The following is a 21,082-nucleotide window of genomic DNA, read 5'->3' as shown; positions in this document are numbered from 1 at the left end:
TCTGTTATTACATGTGGATGGCAAGACTTCATACAAGCAAATACATGTAAAATAACATTTAAAACAGATGTCCAGTTGTAAGCTACTGATGGCCCATCAGGATAGCCCATTGGCTATAATGGCAAGTCATTAGGATAGCCCATCGGCTGTGATAGCAGATCGGTGGGTATATGCTGCCTGGAATCCCTGCTGATTAGCTGTCTGCCAGGTCGGTGTTCTCTTGCACTGAACAAATTTCTGCAAGTAGCAGACAGCTCCGTTCCCACTGCAGTGGCCAGGCTTGAAATTGCAGGCCACATTCCTATTCACTTCAATGTCTCTAATACCAAGCCTGGCCACTGCAGTGAGAATGGAGCTGTCTGCTGCCTGCAGAAATCAGCTCAGTGCATGAGTTCATTTGCCCAGGTGGTAGACTTCCATTTATCTATTAATGATGATCTAACCTGTTGCTAGGTCACTATTGGTTTACAACTGGATCATGGGGTGCATCAAAAGAGGTATTGGGGAACATGACAAGAACATTGGTCTTCCTCTTTACAAGTTAGTGGTCAGATCACACATGAAATATTATGTACTGCTCTGGGGATCGGTACTCAAGAAGGACAAATCAGTAATAGTAATAAATGGAATGGCGGACTACAATACCCAGAGGGGTTATCAAAATTGGATTTTTTGGGGGTTTAGAAAAAAGATGGTTGAGGGGCGACCTAATAACTATGTATAAATATATCAGTGGACAATACAGAGATCTCCTCCATCATCTATTTATACCAAGGACTATGACTGCAACAAGGGGGCACTGTCTACATCTATAGGAAAGAAGGTTTCTACATCGACATAGAAGGGGATTCTTTACTGCAAGAGCAGGGAGACTATGGAATTCTCTGCCTGAGGATGTGGTGATGGTGAATTTAATAAAAATTTAAGAGGAGAAGGGACGCCATTTACTTTTCTGGGGGAAAAAACGCTGTTTTTATGGCAGTTTTTCATGAGGTTTTTAAGCCAAAGCTAGAAGCTGATTCACCTGGAAGAAAAAGTATAAGACCTTTCTTTATATGTCCTATTCCTTATGATGGTACTAGTGCATTTTGTCTTCACTAGAAGTATGGGTGGAGACATAGTGAATGAGTGTATCTGCCCGGTTAACATCCCCAAGCTCCTGATTGGCTAGGGTGACGGTTTGCCGTGGCTGGAAGACTGAGGTTTGCTGTGACTGGGGGGTTAGGATTATTGTTAGGGTTAAGCTTACAGGAGTAGCAGCGGCTAGACTGGTGAAGCCGGCTTCAGGAACTGGCCGAGTAGCAGCATAAGCGGCCGCAGCAGAACAAAGATAGGTGGATGCTGCAGTTGCCACACCTGTAGCCGAGACTCACAGTGCAGTATGCGGGAGGGGACATGGGAGAGCGGCGCAGAAGGTAGAGCAGCGCAGGAGGAGTACCGGAGCACACATATTCCAATGCTGATGGGACGGCAGTGAGGAAACTGAGAGCACAGTAAGTGGGAGGCAACAAGGGCAGCAGTGGGGTGAGTGACAAAAGGCGGGAGGGGAACCCAGTGGGGAGCATTTACACACAGCACAGAACATTGCAAGCCGGTGGGGGGAGACTCACAGCAGAGGCCAGATGTGCAGATCAACGGAGATGCCAGGACAGCGGCGAGTACTATTGCCAGAAGGCAGAGTATCAGCCATTTCGCTGTTGGGGGCATCACCTGGCCCTCCCCTAGAACTCAACCAGGGCAACCCATGTCTCCATCCATTCTTCTGGTGGAGACAAGATGCACCTGTACCCCTTATGACTTGGTGGGATGTATTTGAAAGAAGGACAGTATGTTTTATTATCCTGTACAACCACTTAAACTGAGGCCTAGGCTGCCTCTGCTAACATTGAGGTGCCCAGTATGATTTTTGCGGTTCCCCAGCAAGGAATGGAACAATCAGGCCTGCCCACCGTGTTTCTGCACCACAGCACTTTCACACGTAGTCAGGTAAGACATCATCATCTGGTGTTATCCCCACTGCAGAGCTGCATTGGTAGTTTGCTGCCCTCTAATTGCAGCCTGCTGGGTGGCATTTGTATGTTATTGCTCTCTGGTTGCATCTTACTGCGCTGCTGTAGCTTTCACTAGAGCCTTCACCACATCATTCATTTTTAGTGCTTTAATGTGCTGTCCAAGTCTGAATCACCAATTGTGAGGGGATCATTTTGGGATAACCTTTGTTGAGGTCAAAGGTCATGTGCCATCTCCAAACAACATGCAGTCAGCAGCAAGGAATGGGATTCAACTGACACTTTGTATAGGCCCATTTAAACACAATGATTATCGCTCAAAATTCGCTCAGAAGCCATCATTTGAGTGATAATCGTGGTGTATAAATGTACTGCCATCGAGCACTGTTCATTCATCATTGATTTCTAGCAAGCTAGAAATCACTGAGGACGCTTATCAGTGCCTCACACTGATTTTCTCAGTGGGCGGCACTGATGGCATTCTTTCAGCTGGTATCCTGCTGGGACTTCCCAGCAGGATACCAGCTGAAAGCCCCAAGAACAGAGGAGCTGTCAGAGCTCCTGCTGTTTATCTGAGCTATCAGATCACTGGGATACCAGCTGATAATTGCAAGAACAAAGCAGCTGTTTGCATATACAAAACAGCTGCTGTTCTTGGAGTTATCAGCGGTATCCTGTTCCGCCTGCATAACTCTTTAAATAGCTAATTAGCTACTTAAGAGTAATGCAAAGAGGATCGCACAAAACTGTCACTCAAACTGTAGTTTGAGCGATTTTTGAGTGATCATCTTTCAGTCTAAATGCACCCTAAAGGCCCATTTACACTGGACGAGAGTAGAGCAACGACGCCTGACACTCGTCCCTGTGTTTCCTCGCTCATGTGTTCCTGCATGGGAGCTAGCAGAGCTGGTTGGGTCACGAAGCGGCCAGCCTGGGGCCGGGCAGTGCAGGAGATTTCTCTCCTCTCGCTCCCCCGGCCCCCTCCATTGAGATAACACAGCGGCTGTTCACTACTGAACGGCCGCTGTTTAAACTGAACGATGAGTGATGAGCTTCATCGCTGATCTTTTATGCTGCATAAACGATGAGCTCATCGCTAGAGATGAGCGAACGTGTTCTTCCGAGCTTGATATTCGTGCGAATATTAGGGTGTTCGGTATGTTCGTTATCCGTAACGAACACCATGCGGTGTCCGGGTTACTTAAACTTTCTTCCCTGAGACGTTAGCGCTTTTTTTTGGCCAATATAAAGACAGGGAAGGCATTACAACTTCCCCCTGCAACGTTTAAGCCCTATACCACCCCCCTGCTGTGAGTGGCTGGGGAGATCAGGTGTCCGCCTGATATGAAAGTCTGCCCCTCCCGCGGTTCGCTATGGATGCATTCTATATGCGCTCAATGGGGCCAGCGGCAGCAGCGCTGACCCCATTGAGAACATATAGAAGACAAATCCTTCTTCTCTGGCACGGCTGTAACAGCTGTAGCAGAGAAGAACGATGTTTGCCCATTGAATTCAATGGAGCGGCAATACAGCATGTTCCACTGAATGCAATGGTCTGCCGGCGATCGCAGGATGAATGGTCGGAAAGGGGTTAAATATATAACCCCTTTCCTGCAATTCATCCAGAAATGTGTTACACTAAAAATATATACCGGCGTATAAGGCGACGGGGCGTATAAGACGACCCCCCAACTGTCACCTTATACGCCGGTAATACAGTGGAGCAAAGAATAAAAAGCATTACTTACGTTTTTAGATGATCTGCGGCGCTCCTGCAGGCTGTCACTCCCTCCTGGTCCACGGCAGAGTATTGCTTTCTCCACGAAAGACTTTAAATCCCTGCCTCCAGAAAGACATGTGCCTTCAGCCAATCACAGCCAATGACAATGATGTCATTGAATGGCTGTGATTGGCTGTGTTTCTGGAGGCGGGGATTTCAAGCCTTGAAATCCCCGCCTCCAGAAACACAGCCAATCACAGCCATTCAATGACATCATTGTCATTGGCTGTGATTGGCTGAAGGCACATGTCTTTCTGGAGGCAGGGATTTAAAGTCTTTCGTGGAGAAAGCAATACTCTGCCGTGGACCAGGAGGGAGTGACAGCCTGCAGGAGCGCCGCAGATCATCTAAAAACGTAAGTAATGCTTTTTATTCTTTGCTCCACTGTATTGCCGGCGTATAAGGTGACAGTTGGGGGGTCGTCTTATACGCCCGGTCGCCTTATACGCCGGTATATATTTTTAGCGTAACACATTTCTGGATGAATTGCAGGAAAGGGGTTATATATTTAACCCCTTTCCGACCATTCATCCTGCGATCGCGGGCAGCCCATTGCATTCAGTGGAACATGCTGTATTGCCGCTCCATTGAATTCAATGGGCAAACATCGTTCTTCTCTGCTACAGCTGTTACAGCTGTGCCAGAGGAGGACGATCTTTATGCTGACAGTGGGGGGCACTCTTGCCGCTATTGTGGCTTAATAGTGGGACCTGTGAACTTGAGATGCAGCCCACCATGTAGCCCCTCGCCTGCCCTATCCGTCACTGTGTCATTCCCATCACTTTCTTGAATTGCCCAGATTTTCACACATGAAAACCTTAGCGAGCATCGGCGAAATACAAAAATGCTCTGGTCGCCCATTGACTTCAATGGGGTTCGTTGTTCGAAACGAACCCTCGAGCATCGCGGGAAGTTCGTTCCGAATAACGAACACCCGAACATTTTGGTGTTCGCTCATCTCTACTCATCGCTCATCGTTCAGTTTAAACAGCGACCATTCAGTAGTGAACCGCGGCTGTGTTATGTGAATAGAGGTGGGTGGGGGAGCGAGAGGAGAGAAATCTCCTGCACTGCCCCACCACCCTGCTGGCTGCTCCGTGAGCGAGCCATCACCAGTAGCTCCCTTGCATGAGCGCTGGAGCGAGCAAACACAGGGACGAGTGTCAGGCATCGTTTGCCTGACATTCGTCTCGTGTAAATGGACCTTAAGACTTTTATTTAGCATGGTTGCACAACAAAATAAACAGGGAAAAGAAAACTTGACGTCTGGCACTATTACAAGATGGCTTCTTCTCTAGGACTTCACAAAATCACAGGATTTTGAACAACCATACTTACAGTCCCAAGCACATCTACTGAGCCCAAACACACTCTGTTCTCAGGTAAGGGCTGCACACCGACCTGCTGGTTGCTCCTTAACCACGCGGCAATTTTGTTTTCATTTTCGGTTTTTCCTCCCTCCTTTTAAAAAAGCGTAACAACGTAGATGTCTGGGGGCTTGTTTTTTGTGGGACAAGTTGTATTTTTCGATGGTACTATTCAATGTACCATATAATGTAAAAAATCAAAGTGGAGTGAAATGGGAAAAAACCTAATTCCACCCTATTTGGTTGCGTCGTCTTTCTAGGATGTACAAACTGCAACAAAAATGACATGATAACCTTATTCTATGGATCAGTACCATTACCACGATACCAAATTTTTGATTTATTTCTTTTATTTTTTTCAAAGATACTTAGTATTTTGAGATTATTTTCTGCTGCCATTTCTGACAGCCATAACTTTTTTATTTTTCTGTCGACATAGTTGTGTGGATGCTCATTTTTTGCGGGACGTCCTGTAGTTTCTATTGGTACTATTTTTGAATACATACAACTTTTTGATCACTTTTTATTGCATTTTTTCTTGGAGATGGGGATGACAAAAAAAGCGCAATTCTGGTGTTCTTTATCTTCTTTTTCTGACGATGTTCTGCATATTTCAGAATTCCTTCCCTCTTCAGTATAATGATAAAAGCTTCCAGGGCTCTTTTTGGGAATGGCACTTCCCTCAAAAGGGAGTTATAGATTTAGAAATCTGGGGTGGGAATTCAGGATAAAGGCCTATTTACACGCAAAGTCTATTTTTCAAACCATTGAAAGATTAGCAGTTTTAGCGATTGTTTTGCATAAAGTGTTAATAGACTCTAATTTCCATTAACACTTTTATCAGCTTCATTTGCATGTAAATAAGCCTCCAGGAGTTGTTTGCATGGCACAGCATGTGGTCTGAGCTCTGCACACAGCTCCATTGTTCTCACACAGGCTGTCAGTAGAATACAATGTAATCTCCGACTCCAGTGCAGAACACAGCGTGCGGTCCCTGTTATCTCTCTCTCTGGCTGAATGATGGATTTTAAGCTCAGCTTAAAATCATTGTTCACCCAAAGAGTGTTGGATGGCAGTGATGATCTGCAGACTAAGGGGTTAAGAGAAGTCTGGGGGCCCCAAGATAAACTTTTGCACCCGGGCCCATGAGCCTTTAACTACGCTCCTGCTGCAGAGGCATATTCTAAGAGGTTTGCACTAAACATTCACATGATATTCCACGATATCATCACTAATGCTAACTACCGAGATGAAATCCTCAGATCCATTGTCAATCAGACTTTATGCTAGTGTAGGACAATATCTGGCCTTATGTGGCAGCTCCTGGATGATGAAAGCATTAAAGCCATTGATGGCCCACATGTTTCTCAGGCCTAAATCCAATTGAGAACTTCTGGGGCATTCTGTATCAGTACATCTGATATAAAGATATCGAAGGAGCATAGGCAAGCAATAAGAAAGCTATTTTATTTAGTTAAAAAGCAATTATGAGAACTGATTGAATTTTGGATAAAGGTCCTGATTACCAGCAACCCCTGAAGTATGAGGAATACCCAAACAAAGGAGGAAAACTTTCCCTAAGGGGAACTAGAGGGTGACAACCTCTGCCTACAAGTGGATGGCCCGCCCTTATAAGGACGCATCCAGCCCTTGTGCCTATGCCACTCACTAACCCTGATGAATGACAAAGGAGAACCACCATATGAACCACCACCAATCTTCTAAGAATGAATCTGAGCAATAAATCTCTGTATGTATCTTTGGAGCTGCTGGAAGAACCATGGATACCAGATCCAGAGATGTTTTCTACTAACTGCAGAAGGAGAATTGACTGAATTGACCAGCACAGAACCCAGGCAAGGAGGAAACTAAAAACCCTTCTTAATGGCCCCCAAGTGTACACCAACAGCTGATACTCCCATCAAAGGGACTTTCCATCAATATGGGACCCTTGGTTAACTAAAGTTAGGTGAAAAGTAGAGATGAGCGAGCATACTCGCTAAGGGCAATTGCTCGAGCGAACATTGCCCTTAGTGAGTACCTGCCTACTCGAGAGAAAAGGTTCGGCTGCCGGCACGGGTGACAGGTGAGTTGCGGCAGTGAGCAGGGGGAGCGGGAGGGGGGGGGGGGGAGAGGGAGAGAGAGATCTCCCCTTCGTTCCTCCCCGCTCTCCCCCCCCCGCTCCCTGCCCGCCGTCGGCAGCCAAACTTTTTCTCTCGAGCGGGCAGGTACTCACTAAGGGCAATGCTTTCTTGAGCAATTGACCTTAGCGAGTATGCTCGCTCATCCCTAGTGAAAAGTTTTTTTTTTTAATTTCTCAAATGTCCTCTGACCTTCTTGTATAATTCTCAGTCTCCCTCAATGATCAGGTCTCTGTGAGCTCAACACATGGTATATATTTGTAATTGCTTAAAGTCTTAGTTTTGGGTCTTTCTCATTCACATCAGTGGTGGTAGTCATTCCACGGTTTCCCTTGTACTAGTACTCACAGGTGACATCCTCTCTGATTTGTTTTTTTTTCTTGTCTTCTCCATCTGGCCCAGACCACTGTGATGACTTATTTGAGCTACAACCTATCACAGCAGAATATAACACACAGACATCTCTTTTCTAGCATAACGTCATCTTTTCTAACGTGTCATAAATATGGTATTATGCTAGAACACCTTATTTTTCAATGTATTTCAGCCAGAAAACTAGCAAAAATACATTGATAAATTTGCTCCATTATATATATACTTGCTAGAAAATACGTAAACTTTAATTATTGTGTTCTTGCTACTGAATAGTAACATTTCGTACTAGGAAACTGGCATTGTCAATAATACGTGAGAAAGTGATTACCAAGTGACACGAATAGATGAGAGAACACTTTCTTTGCTCTGTATAAAAATCAATCTTATTATAGTCTCTGATGGACAGATGCGTGGTAAACTATCTGATCTCCTTGATTAAAATGTCCTACTCTCGCTTGTTTATTTTCCTGATGAATCTCTGGAATTGAATATTTGTGCTGACGTTGTCGGTCACGATTTCTATAGCTAAACAGTTCCTTCTGTGGTGACGACTGTTAGCATATTTAAAGGGATTATCCAACCCAAACCATTTATTACCTATCCCCAGGATAAGTGATAAATATATGATCGCTGGGGTCAGATGATTGGAACTTCTAGGAATCATGAGAACAGTGCACCCTGGGTCCTGCTACTGAATGGAGTGGCAGTGTGCATGTATGAGGCAGTGCGCATGCGTGACCATTGCTCTATGCACTCCTGCGTAATTGAGGGAGATTGCAAAGTACAGCTATTATCAATCGAGACCATGGCTGCTGACTTCGCTTCCCCTGGTGGTTGCGGCCACTGTCATCTGCTACAGACACTGCATCCTCCTCCATCCTAGTCCTGCTGTCATGCACTGCGTGCATGTTCTCAGCCTGTCTCTTAAAGGGCCAGTGCACACCCAGCTTTCTAGTCCCTGAATAATAATCTGAACAGGCTACTTACCGGGTATTCTATTATACATTACTTTTGAATTCAGTGTATTTGCAGCTCTACTGTGAATCTACAAGTACTTTTTTCTTAAAAAAAGCTATATAATATTATTAACAAAGTTAAACATGTAATATAAAAAAACCTACAGGCTTTTTCTAACACCACACTTTGACCCCTTTGCCTGACACTAGGTGGATGATTTTGGTGTCGTTAGATTTGTGACCACTGTAAAAATCCTAAAATTTGAGTTTGATACATCCAGTGACCTGTTAGGGCAGCTCAAAGTTGCAATGTTACGTCTATGGGCGCACGCCTCTAGCGAGAGTAAAGCTCAGCTAAGCAGCGCAAGACACGAGCAGTGAGTAGGAGAGAGTGAAGCTGGTTTCACAATGGTGAGGGCAAAATCAGGCCGTGAATCATGGCCCTATATCGCACTTTCCACCATGTGAAAACCTCGTAGATTTGTGGCATTTGTGAAAACAGCCTTGCAACACTACAGGAAATCCCTTCATCCCCATGGGGATAAAAGATTCCCTCAGCCACGGCTAAAGGGATTTCCCAAGCCGCGGCTGAAGGAATTCGCCCAGGCATGGCTGAAGGGATTCCCCAGCAGCGGTAGAGCTCCCCCAGTGCTTTCACTGGGAGGGGAGAGGGCGAGAGGAGCTTGTGGGATTAGGATTTTATCTCCTGAGCTTTGAGATTTCATGTGTGTTATTCTATTTTTGCTCCTAACTATTTTTGCTTGGTTGGCCATTATCTTACTTGCTTTGTTATAAGACAGCTTACCTGTCTGTTGTCTGGCTCCTGTCTTCTGGTTAGCTCCCTATGTTTCTATTTGTTTTGAATTCTGTGTATTCTTCTCGGTTTTCGTATTCCCATTCCCCTCTGACTCTGGACTTGCCTTTGTGTAAGTAGTGGGGTCATTCCTTTTGGGACTGGGGCTTCGCTTCAAGTTGGGTTCTGTCAGAGGGGTTCAGTGTGTCTGATCAGTACCTCTCTGTTTGGTCAGCTCCTGCGTCTAACCCACCTGACAATTGTTTCATGGTTCACTGACTGATGCAACAGAAAAACTGCCCATAAAATGATCCACAATAAAAAATACAACATCAGCATGGCTGACAAAAAAATTTAGAAATTATATATTGTTACAGATGGAGACAACTTAAATATTTCTCCCTTAAAGGGGTATTGCCATCTTAGCAAGTTATCCACTATTTACAACAGAGGAGATAACTTGCTGATTGGTGAGGGTCTGACTTCAGTGACATCTTCCCCTGGAGCGTCCCTAAATTTTGACAGTGGTAGACATGCAAGTGTACCACTGCTTCATTCCCTCCAATGGGAACTGCTGAGTTCAAGTGCTCGGTAATCTTGAGCAGTCCTATTTACTTCAGTGGGACCACTCGAGGTTGTTGAGTGCTTGAGCTTGGCTATGTCTGGCAGTTAGCAATGAAATGAACAGAACAGTGGTGCGCTTGCATGACCACCAATGTCAAAATTTAGGACATGCCAGGGATGATATCTACGGATTGCTGGGGTCCCAGTAGTTGGATTCTCACTGATCCCCTGTGGATAGGTGATAACTTGCTGAGATGGGAATATCCCTTTAAAGGTTTATCTTTCAGCTTTTATTACTATCATATTTGTATTATTACTGATTTTTACAATTATTTACATATCACCATTTTGCAGTAACACATTATAACAAACAGCATTTATAACCTATATGGATGAGATAAGGGTGAACATTAATTTGTGCTTCTATTGCCCAGTAAATTGGACATTTAAATATTGACTCTGCACCATTGAATGTGCCTAATACAGCAGTATACAAATTAGAATATTAATTCTTCGTCATTCCATGTTAAACTATCTATATAAGTACCAGAGCGCAGTGAGATCATCACATAGCCCTGTTTATTTCTATGCTATTAAACTAGATAAGGCTTGAAGAGCTTAATGTCCAGATGTTCATGGTTGGACAGATTTAGGTGTATCAGTAGACTATAATGGTTCAACAAGGCTAATAGCCTGCTGTAAGCCATAAAGGGGCAGTCACTTTTATGTCTGACCATTACTACTTTGCAAGCATGGAAACTGAAGAAACTCTAGGACTTAATGTAATAGTAATTATGAATAGGTGGGACATTCCGGTTCACTAGGACCACTTACTAATTTTATTGTATTTCACCCAAAGTTATTTTTTTGTTTGCATAACTCCAATGTGTTTTAAAAATGAAATGAATCTTACTACCATTTCATGTGTGTCTTCTTCATGGTTAGAGACTACTAAACATATCATAATAAACATATCATATGCAAAGTCTGATCTTACTGTGATGTGTTAGGGTGTAGTCACACAGGCAAGTGTGATGTAGGTTAGTGAAAAACAGACCACTTTACAGCTTCTTCAGGCGACTATATTTGAGCTAGTTTTTGCGCACGTAAAATATATGCATGCAATTTGTAGAGAATGGAACCAATGGATGTCAATGGGTTTGCTCCCATGAACAGTTTTTGTGCATGCGCAAGAAAATTGGTCCTCCTACATCTTTCTGTGTATTGAGCAGCAACGCGCATGCAAAATGCAGGAACATTCGCAATTTGCTGTATAAATCTTTGAAAAACAAATAAGGAAAATGGAACAATACTTCTGCAGCGCCACCTATTGGATGGCAGCATGCCTTCAAATCGATGCGTAAGCCTTTATACAGGTCTGCAGAGCCATGATTGGGAATTGGAAACCAAGCCTGAATTTATACACAGACAGCTCTTGGCGTTTTTGCCCTTCATCAGTGTGCAGTAGGATCTTGGCTTGGCTAGTGATAGCCCTTTTGACGTGGGTCAGGAGGGGTAACATCACTCCTTAGGGAGAGAAGGTAAGTGAGGAGACTTACAAGGCCATCCATGCTCCTGTGGGTAATATGCAAATAAGGGAGATGGAACAATACTTCTGCAGGGCCACCTATTGGATGGCAGCATTCCTACAAACACACCTAGACCCCATTAGGCTAAATAACTTTTTAGATAGGGTTGGGGTTGTTTTGCAAGTGCATTTGAACAGACCCTGCGTCTAAAAAGTAAAGTAATATACACCGACATGCGTGTAAATCTACTTCATCAAGCTCACTGAAAATCAATGGTTTTGTTTTATCCCACTATGATTTTCATGTCCTCATAACGGAACTAAATCATGCCCATCAGAAGAAGCCCTTAAGAACGGACACTTAGATCTTAGATCATTCATGTATTTCTCATGAGTTTGCTTTAACCCTTTCCAATCCAATTTGTATCCTGGTTTTCCTAGGGGGCTTACTCTTTTTCTGCTGTTATACAACGGTGCTATCTGCTGGCTAAAGCCAGTACTGCATGAGGTGGCACGTTGGATAGGCTCCGACACGAGAGAGGCTGGCAATATACAGTAAGAGAACCCCGACGGACGTGTTCCAACATCGGAGCTGTACAGCCCTAAATCATAATGTCTTAAGATGTCAGACAGTGGATTGGAAAGGGTTACATTTATAATGAATTTGTTAAAAACTGATTGATAATGCTGATATGAATGAAGCTTTAATGAAGACTGTGGGCTGCCCGCTGAACTAATATTTGCCGCTTTATAACAGGATGAGTGATAGCGTTTACCGCAGGCAGAAAATATTCTGGATATGACCAGACTTTCTGTACTAAAAGCTCAAAGAAGGAAGGAAGCAGGATAAGAACCTGCACATTCTTCATACATTGCTTACTTCTATCTCTTTAGTAGCGAGACAGTCAATACAAGTTTTCACATATGGAGCCTGTAAGGAAGCACTCAGAATCTCTGCAGCTCTGTATTATGGGCCTGTAGGTACCCTTTGTTCTCTTAATGGTGCCTCTGTGAAGCGCTATAATATGGCAGAATAGCTCTATTTTTTTCAATTTCCCAGAAACAAAAAATACCGAACAACTTTATTGCTCTACATCAATCATCAAGGTCTCAATGAATCGCATAATTATTCTATTACACTTCTTCTGCTGACTAATATACATTTTCATCCATTGAAAAATATCCTCTAAAAGACCAGCAATTTAATGTGCCGCTTCTGACCTACATTGCGTACAGACGTATATACAGTAAATGGCACCAGACAATGGAAGCTGTAGACATTCTTATTATATGAGAGCTCACTGGATGCAGATTTCTTTTCATGCTTAAATATAATGGACTTTCATTACCAATATAGTTGAAACTGGTACTTTGTAATTAATATAATTATGTGAATGGACACTAATCATATCTGTTATTAGATATATTATAAAAGGAGGAGCAACATGTGTGGTTTACTTTTAACATTTTCCAAATACAAAGGAAACCTACAGACTGTAAATCTTAATTATACGCTAAATATAGCTGATATCTATTTCAGATGCGGAAAGTAAAATGATGTTCAGGTTTAATTCAAATTCAATTAAATGCCATAGATAATGATTGGAGATAAGCGAGCACCAAAATGCTCGGGTGCTCGTTACTCGAGACGAAATTTTCGCGATGCTCGAGGGTTCGTTTCGAGTAACGAACCCCATTGAAGTCAATGGGCGACTCGAGCATTTTTGTATATCGCCGATGTTCGCTAAGGTTTTCATTTGTGAAAATCTGGGCAATTCAGGAAAGTGATGGGAACGACACAGCAATGGATAGGGCAGGCGACGGGCTACATGTTGGGCTGCATCTCAAGTTCCCAGGTCCCACTATTAAGCCACAATAGCGGCAAGAGTGGGCCCCCCCTCCCAACAATTTTTACTTCTGAAAAAACCCTCATTAGCAAGGCATACCTTAGCTAAGCACCACACTACCTCCAACAAAGCACAATCACTGCCTGCATGACACTCCGCTGCCACTTCTCCTGGGTTACATGCTGCCCAACCCCCCCGCACGACCCAGTGTCCACAGCGCACACCAAAGTGTCCCTGCGCAGCCTTCAGCTGCTCTCATGCCACACGATGGCCTCATAGCCACACCACCCTCATGTCTATTTATAAGTGCGTCTGCTATGAGGAGGAACCGCAGGCACACACTGCAGAGTGTTGGCACGGCCACGCAGCGACCCTCTTTAAAAGGGGTGGGGCGATAGCCCATAATACTGTACAGAAGCAATGAGAAATCCAATCCTGTACCACCTCCATCAGGAGCTGCACACGTTGGCATAGCAATGGGGAACCCATGTGCCACACACTATTCATTCTGTCAAGGTGTCTGCATGCCCCAGTCAGACCGGGGTTTTTTATAAATAGTCACAGGCAGGTACAACTCCGCAATAGGAATTCTGTGTGCACCCACAGCATGGGTGGCTCCCTGGAACCCATCGGCTGTACATAAATGTATCCCATTGCAGTGCCCAGCACAGGTGAGGTAACGTCAGGTTTAATGCAGGTGGGCTTCGGCCCACACTGCATGCCCCAGTCAGACTGGGGTTCTTTAGAAGTGGACACATGCAGTTACAACTCCGTGTGGACCGACAGCATGGGTGGGTCCCAGGAAGCCACTGGCGGTACATAAATATATCCCATTGCAGTGCCCAGCACAGCTGAGGTAACGTCAGCTTTAATGCAGGTGGGCTAAAAATTACTAGGATTACAATGTAGGCGAGGGCCCAAACAAATTGGTGTACCAACAGTACAAATGTACCTCAGAAAAATTGCCCATGCCCAACCAAGAGGGCAGGTGAAACCCATTAATCGCTTTGGTTAATGTGGCTTAATTTGTAACCTGGCCTGTAGGCATCCCAGTTAAAATAAAAATTGGTTCAGGTGCAAGTTTCAACGCTTTATTGAATTGAGAATTGAAACGTATAAACATTGCTTACAAAAGTTATATGACTGAGCCTTGTGGGCCTAAGAAAAATTGCCCGTTTGGCGTGATTACGTGAGGTTTAAGGAGAAGGGGCAGGAGGAGGAGGATGGATATAATACACAGATTGATGAAGCTAAAAGGTCCACGTTTTTTATGGTGATAGAGAATGATGGTTCCATCCGCGGGTGCAGCCTACGTATTGTTTAGGTATCGCTGCTGTCCGCTGGTGGAGAAGAGAACTCTGGGGAAATCTAGGCTTTGTTCATCTTTATGATTGTAAGCCTGTCGGCACTGTCGGTTGACAGGCGGGTACGCTTATCCGTGATCATTCCCCCAGCTGCACTAAACACCCTCTCTGCTAGCGACGGCTGTACGGTGCGCTGAGAGACATTGCTGGATGGGGCCGAGGACAGCGGAGGTGAGGGTGTGGGTGCAGGCCAGGAGACGGTAGTGCCTGTGTCCTGAGAGGGGGGTTGCATCTCAGTGGCAGGTTGGGGCACAGGGGGAAAGGCAGTGGTGCAAACCGGAGGCGGTGAACGGCCTTCGTCCCACCTTGTGGGGTGCTTGGCCATCATATGTCTGCGCATGCTGGTGGTGGTGAGGCTGGTGGTGGTGGCTCCACGGCTGATCTTGGCGCGACAAACCTTGCACACCACAGTTCGTCGGTCGTCTGCACTCTCAGTGAAAAACTGCCAGACCTTTGAGCACCTCGGCCTCTGCAGGGTGGCATGGCGCGAGGGGGCGCTTTGGGAAACAGTTGGGGGATTATTCGGTCTGGCCCTGCCTCTACCCCTGGCCACCGCACTGCCTCTTCCAACCTGCCCTGCTGCTGCACTTGCCTCCCCCTCTGAAGACCTGTCCTCAGTAGGCTTAGCAAACCAGGTGGGGTCAGTCACCTCATCGTCCTGCTGCTCTTCCTCCGAATCCTCTGTGCGCTCCTCCCTCGGACTTACTGCAATTACTACTACCTGAGTGATAGACAACTGTGTCTCATCGTCATCGTCCTCCTCACCCACTGAAAGCTCTTAAGACAGTTGCCGGAAGTCCCCAGCCTCATCCCCCGGACCCCGGGAACTTTTCAAAGGTTGAGCATCGGCCACGACAAACTCCTCCGGTGGGAGAGAAACCATTGCTGTCCATTCTGGGCAGGGGCCCGAGAACAGTTCCTGGGAGTCTGCCTGCGCCTCAGAATGTGTCATTGTAATGGAGTGAGGAGGCTGGGAGGAAGGAGGAGCAGCAGCCAGAGGATTCAGAGTTGCAGCAGTGGACGGTGTAGAACTCTGGGTGGTCGATAGATTGCTGGATGCACTTTCTGCTATCCACGACAGGACCTGCTCACACTGCTCATTTTCTAATAAAGGTCTACCCCGTTGACCCATTAATTGTGAGATGATTCTGGGGACGCCAGAAACGTGCCTCTCTCCTAATCCCGCAGTAGTCGGCTGCGATACACCTGGATCAGGAGCTCGGCCTGTGCCCATACCCTGACTTGGGCCTCCGCGTCCTCGCCCGCGTCCACGTCCTCTAGGCCTACCCCTCAGCATGGTGTATTACGAGTAGAGCAGAAACAGAACGCTGTAATTAAATGTGCCGCTTATTGGCCTGTGGTTGGAGGCTGACTTCGCATACAGAACGCACAGCAGAGCCAGGAAACAATTTTGCGCATGCCTATAGTGAGACGTAGGTGAGTATCACTGAGCTAGTGGAATTCACAGCTCAGAAGCAGTCAAGTGGCCAAAGGCCAGTAGTAGGCCTTAAGTATTTTGCTTCTATTTTTTTAAATGCTGAGCTGATACAGCAGACAGATACTGTAGGCAGTGTATAATATTATGTATACTGTTTCCCTCTGCCGGGATGACGGCGGTGATGTAATGGAGACAGCAGAGCAGGAAACAATTTTGTGCAAGCCTGCTGTAACGCTTAGCTGCGTATTAATTAGGACTTCTACCCCCAGCAGACAGATACTGTAGGCAGCGTATAATATTATGTATACTGATTCCCTCTGCCGGGATGACGGCGGTGATGTAATGGAGACAGCAGAGGCAGGAAACAATTTTGCGCAAGCCTGCTGTAACGCTTAGCTGCGTATTAATTAGCACTACTACCCCCAGCAGACACGCAGTAAACTGTACACAGTCACAGGCAGCCCAAATATAGTATTTTTCCCCAATTTTTTGGAAAAAGCCGACTGCCTATATAGCCTGTATATCTCTTTCCCTGCCTCACCAGTACTGGCCCTATACTCTGTGCAATGACTGCAGACTGAGGACGCAATGCTCTGCACGCCCGATATACAAAAAAAAAATAATTGTGCAACACTGCTAAAAGCAGCCTCAACAGTACTGCACATGGTCAGATGTGGCCCTAAGAAGGACCATTGGGGTTATTCAAGCCTAAAATACTCCTAACGCTCTCCCTATAGCAGCAGCAGCACTGTCCCTGATCTGTCAGAATGCATCTGTGGCGAGCCACGGGCGGGGCAGATTTTTATACTCGGGTGACACCTGATCTCCCCAGCCACTCACTGCAGGGGGGTGGTATAGGGCTGGAACATCACAGGAGGAAGTTGTAATGCCTTCCATGTCTTTCTATTGGCCAGAAAAGCGCGCAAATGTCTCAGAGATGAACGTGAAAGTAACTCGAACATCGCGTGGTGCTCGTCTCGAGTAACGAGCATCTCGAACACCCTAATACTCGAACGAGTATCAAGCTCGGACGAGTACGCTCGCTCATCTCTAATAATGATGTCAGGATAGAGATGATTTGCATACAACAGCAAACACACAATGTTAGTATATAAAAAGTTACAGCAAGAATCAAGTTATTGAAGAATATAACAGAAGCTTGGAAACAGTTATGTTGCTGTGTAGTTCATCCATTTAGCTTTGATTTATTTTCTCTTGAAATACCATTCTTCATTAAAGGTTTGCTCCCAAATTCAAGAATTGTGAATAGTTATTAATAGAGATGAGCGAGCATACTCGCTAAGGACAATAACTCGATCGAGCATTGTCCTTAGCGAGTATCTCCCCGTTCGGGAGCAAAGGTTCGGGTGCCAGCGCGGGTAACAGGTGAGTAGCGGCAGTCAACAGGGGGAAGTGGGGGGGGGGGGGAGAAAGGGAGAGAGAGATCTCCCCTCCGCTCCTCCCCGCTCTCCCCTGCCGCCGGCAGCTGAATCTTTGCTCCGGAGTGGGCAGGTACTCGCTAAGGGCAATGCTCGCTCATCTCTAGTTATTAACAAACAGTTCAAGTGTTGACCCACTGTCCTTATCACTGTTCCTTACTATTGTGGTCAGGCCTCGGAACAGGAGTGTGGGCCCATTGTCCTTACCACTGTAACGTTTGGCTTAGGACAGTGGTTCTTAACCATGCTAGAGGTACTGAACCCCGCAACTTTCATACGTGCATTCACCAAACCCTTCGTAAATGGAAATTTTTCAAATTCAAAACACAGGTATATATTTTATTAGTGCACAAAATGAACCACGCATCAGTTGCACACAATGAACTCAATGAATATTTACTGCAAATCAATGTGACTTTTGCTGTTGCCTTTCAGATACAAGTTCTGAAATGCGCGGCTTCACCTTGGCAAGTGCCACTCATATTATTTTCACAACAAAGTCTGTTCCATTTCTTTTTTTATGTCTACCATTCTCGAAAAGGATTGCTCGTGAAGATACGTTGTAACAAACAGTATGAGTATCTCAAGGCTTTCCTTAGCAATAAGAGGGTTGTGGTTCTGAAGAGTTGCAGTTGAACCTGACTCTGCTGAACTTCAATGATTTCATCGAGGTATCCATCATTGACGACTGCTGTCGCAACACTAAACATGAATGGCTCTCTCACCCATGCTGGGTATGACTCTGTAGTGGGGAAGTATGCGTTGAGAGACTTTGCGAGCTCATCTCAGTGCATGGCAATTGCTTGCTTCAGTTCCCCAGGTACAGAAATCTCTCAGATTCCAGACACATCTTCGATCTTTTTTACACAGTCATCCAGCAGGGGAAAGTGTGCAAAGTATAATTTGCTGTCCGTTGTTTCCATAATGGTAGCACATGCGCAGTGGAGAGCATCAAGAATCATACGAGTGGGGTGAATGGACCGTACACCAACACACATTGTGTGTGTCTTGACCTCTGCCGAACCCCTTAGACTGACTCACCGAACCCCTGGGGTTTGATCAAAAACAGGTTAAGAACCACTGGCTTAGGGCTAAACCAGGTGGTGGAGTCTAACTTTCCTAAATCTAAAAATCCCTCACAAGTTATAGAATTTGTTACGGAATCCCCAAAGAAGTCTGTAACAGAAACCGCTGATGGCTTACACATAGTAATTTCAAAGCTTGGCAACTGAATCAATAAATAGAAGAGCAGTTGTACAGCTACAGGATAGGGAGGGCAGCAAGCCAAAGGCAGACTGAGGAAACAGTTTGAGTCAAATACGAAGAAGAAAACAATGAATAACTTTACAAAAGAATAAGAGAGGAGCTAAGCCTCCTGCACTCCCCTAGAACATTTAAAGGGACTGTATCACCATTTTTCAAATTAATTAAAATTAGATAAAGAAACATTTTCCATTTTTCCAATCTGTTTTAACTTTCTAAATGTAGAATTTCTTTATTTCAATGTCTATACGTTACTATGGGGGCAGCCATCCTCCCTGAGCTATATTTAACAGTATTTATAGATATGCTTTACAGCAGCTTAACTGGCCATTCGCACAGTGGACATAAGCTGACCCATTGAGAGTGCCTTTACACGGGCGAGTGCAGAAACCTATTGAACATGGAAACCTGTGATTTTTATGCAAGCGCAATGCATTTTGCAAAAAGATCGTATCGCACCTGCATCACTCACTTGCGATTTTCACTCATGTGAAAATCACCAAATGTTCCCTGTGGGAGCAATAATGCATCGAACTCGCATGAAACTTGCATGTATATGCCAGTACGATGTGATTTTTTTTCATGTTACTATACGGAAGAATGGGTGATTCTTCAAAAGAATCACCAAAAATAGGAGATCCTGCAATTTTTCTCTTGCATTGACTCTCGCATTGCTGTAAGAGACAAGTTGCACATTTAAATGCACCCATTAAAAACAATGTTTTTTTAACCCGTGCAATTTCTGTGCATTACATAACACAGACATCACACGAGAAAATCGTCTATGTACATACACCATCACTTGTATGGGAGACTGTTCTAGACATGCTCTGTGAAATAAAAAAGCAGTATGCTCTATTTTGGTGTGCATTTATGCCCTAAAGGCACCATAGGAGTCTATAGAGGTGTGCAAAAGTGCACCGAATCCTTGTGTGATTGTGCAATGAACTGTGCAGTTTTATGGGAAAAACAACACACCGGGGACTAATTAAGGCTGCACAGGATTTTACATAACAGCGTAGGTGTGTCATGTGCCAATGTGAATGGCAGTGCAGTAAGATATGTGCACGATAGCGAGTCCTTTTCTGCGCTAAAAGGCGCTATTGCGTGCATTTTTGCCCTTACACTCATGTAAAGCCATCCTAAGGCCAGCTTCAGGTGTGTGCAGAGAATAGAACCCATTGACTCCAATGGTTTTTTTCACATTTCCATATTTGGGTGTGCATTTTGGTAGCTGAAAAAAAAATACAGCATGCTCTATTCTTCTACATATTAGCGTACCAAAGGTCCCCATGGAAGTCAATGAGGGGTAAGCAAGTGTGCATGCAATACGCAAGAGAATCATTAAAACTAATTAGCCTTTTTAATCCTACAGTAAGTAATTGAATGTCTCATTCGATGTAAACACATACTTGTACGCCCACTTTAAGGGCCATGTCAATTTTTGTCTTCAGGACCACAGTAAAGTTTTAATTTTTGCCTCATCTCACTCTGCCAGCCACAACTTTTTATTTCCATGTTTATTTAGCTTGAGGCGTTGTTCTTTGTATGACAAGTTGTAGATTGTTTAGAAATCATTTTAGGGTACAAGTAACTTAAAGGGGTTGTTTGAGTTAAGGACATCCCTATCACCAGCTCCCCCATTCCTTAAACTAAAAAAAAAAGGTGGTTACTCATTTCTTCCCATCCCCCCAATCGTCTTTACAGCAGCTTAACTGGCCATTCGCCAGTTTCAGTTTCCGCTGTCTGTTTACATAACTTGGACAAACCGTTTAATTTATATACATTTTTTTTTATGAAGGTGGAATGCATAAAAATACTTTTCCACTATAATTTTTGTTTTTCTGCTATCTACTATTCATCATAAGTGATAAAACTTTTTTGTAAAGTTGATTACAAGTTCATGGATACCTAACAGGTGTATTTATTTGATGTTTATAACAACTTTTATTGCATAAAAATGATTCGGTAAAAAATGTTTTTGCCTTTTTGTTCTTTACTGTTGCAATTTTATTTAATCACACACTTTATATACTGCTCTTCTACTTTTAAACCTTTTTTAAAACTGTAATGTAATGTCATATGCCCTAACAGGGGATCATACTGGCCAGGTCTGGGGATCTTTGTTAGGCTTTAGACTGACAGTATAAAACCATTAGCCCTGGCATTTTTAATGTTTAGGCAGCCAGCCCCCTTTGCATTAATAGCTGTGAAGAAA

This window comes from Eleutherodactylus coqui, chromosome 7 (genome assembly GCF_035609145.1).
Source record: "Eleutherodactylus coqui strain aEleCoq1 chromosome 7, aEleCoq1.hap1, whole genome shotgun sequence".
Taxonomy (NCBI): domain Eukaryota; kingdom Metazoa; phylum Chordata; class Amphibia; order Anura; family Eleutherodactylidae; genus Eleutherodactylus; species Eleutherodactylus coqui.
This window is presented reverse-complemented; position numbering follows the sequence as displayed.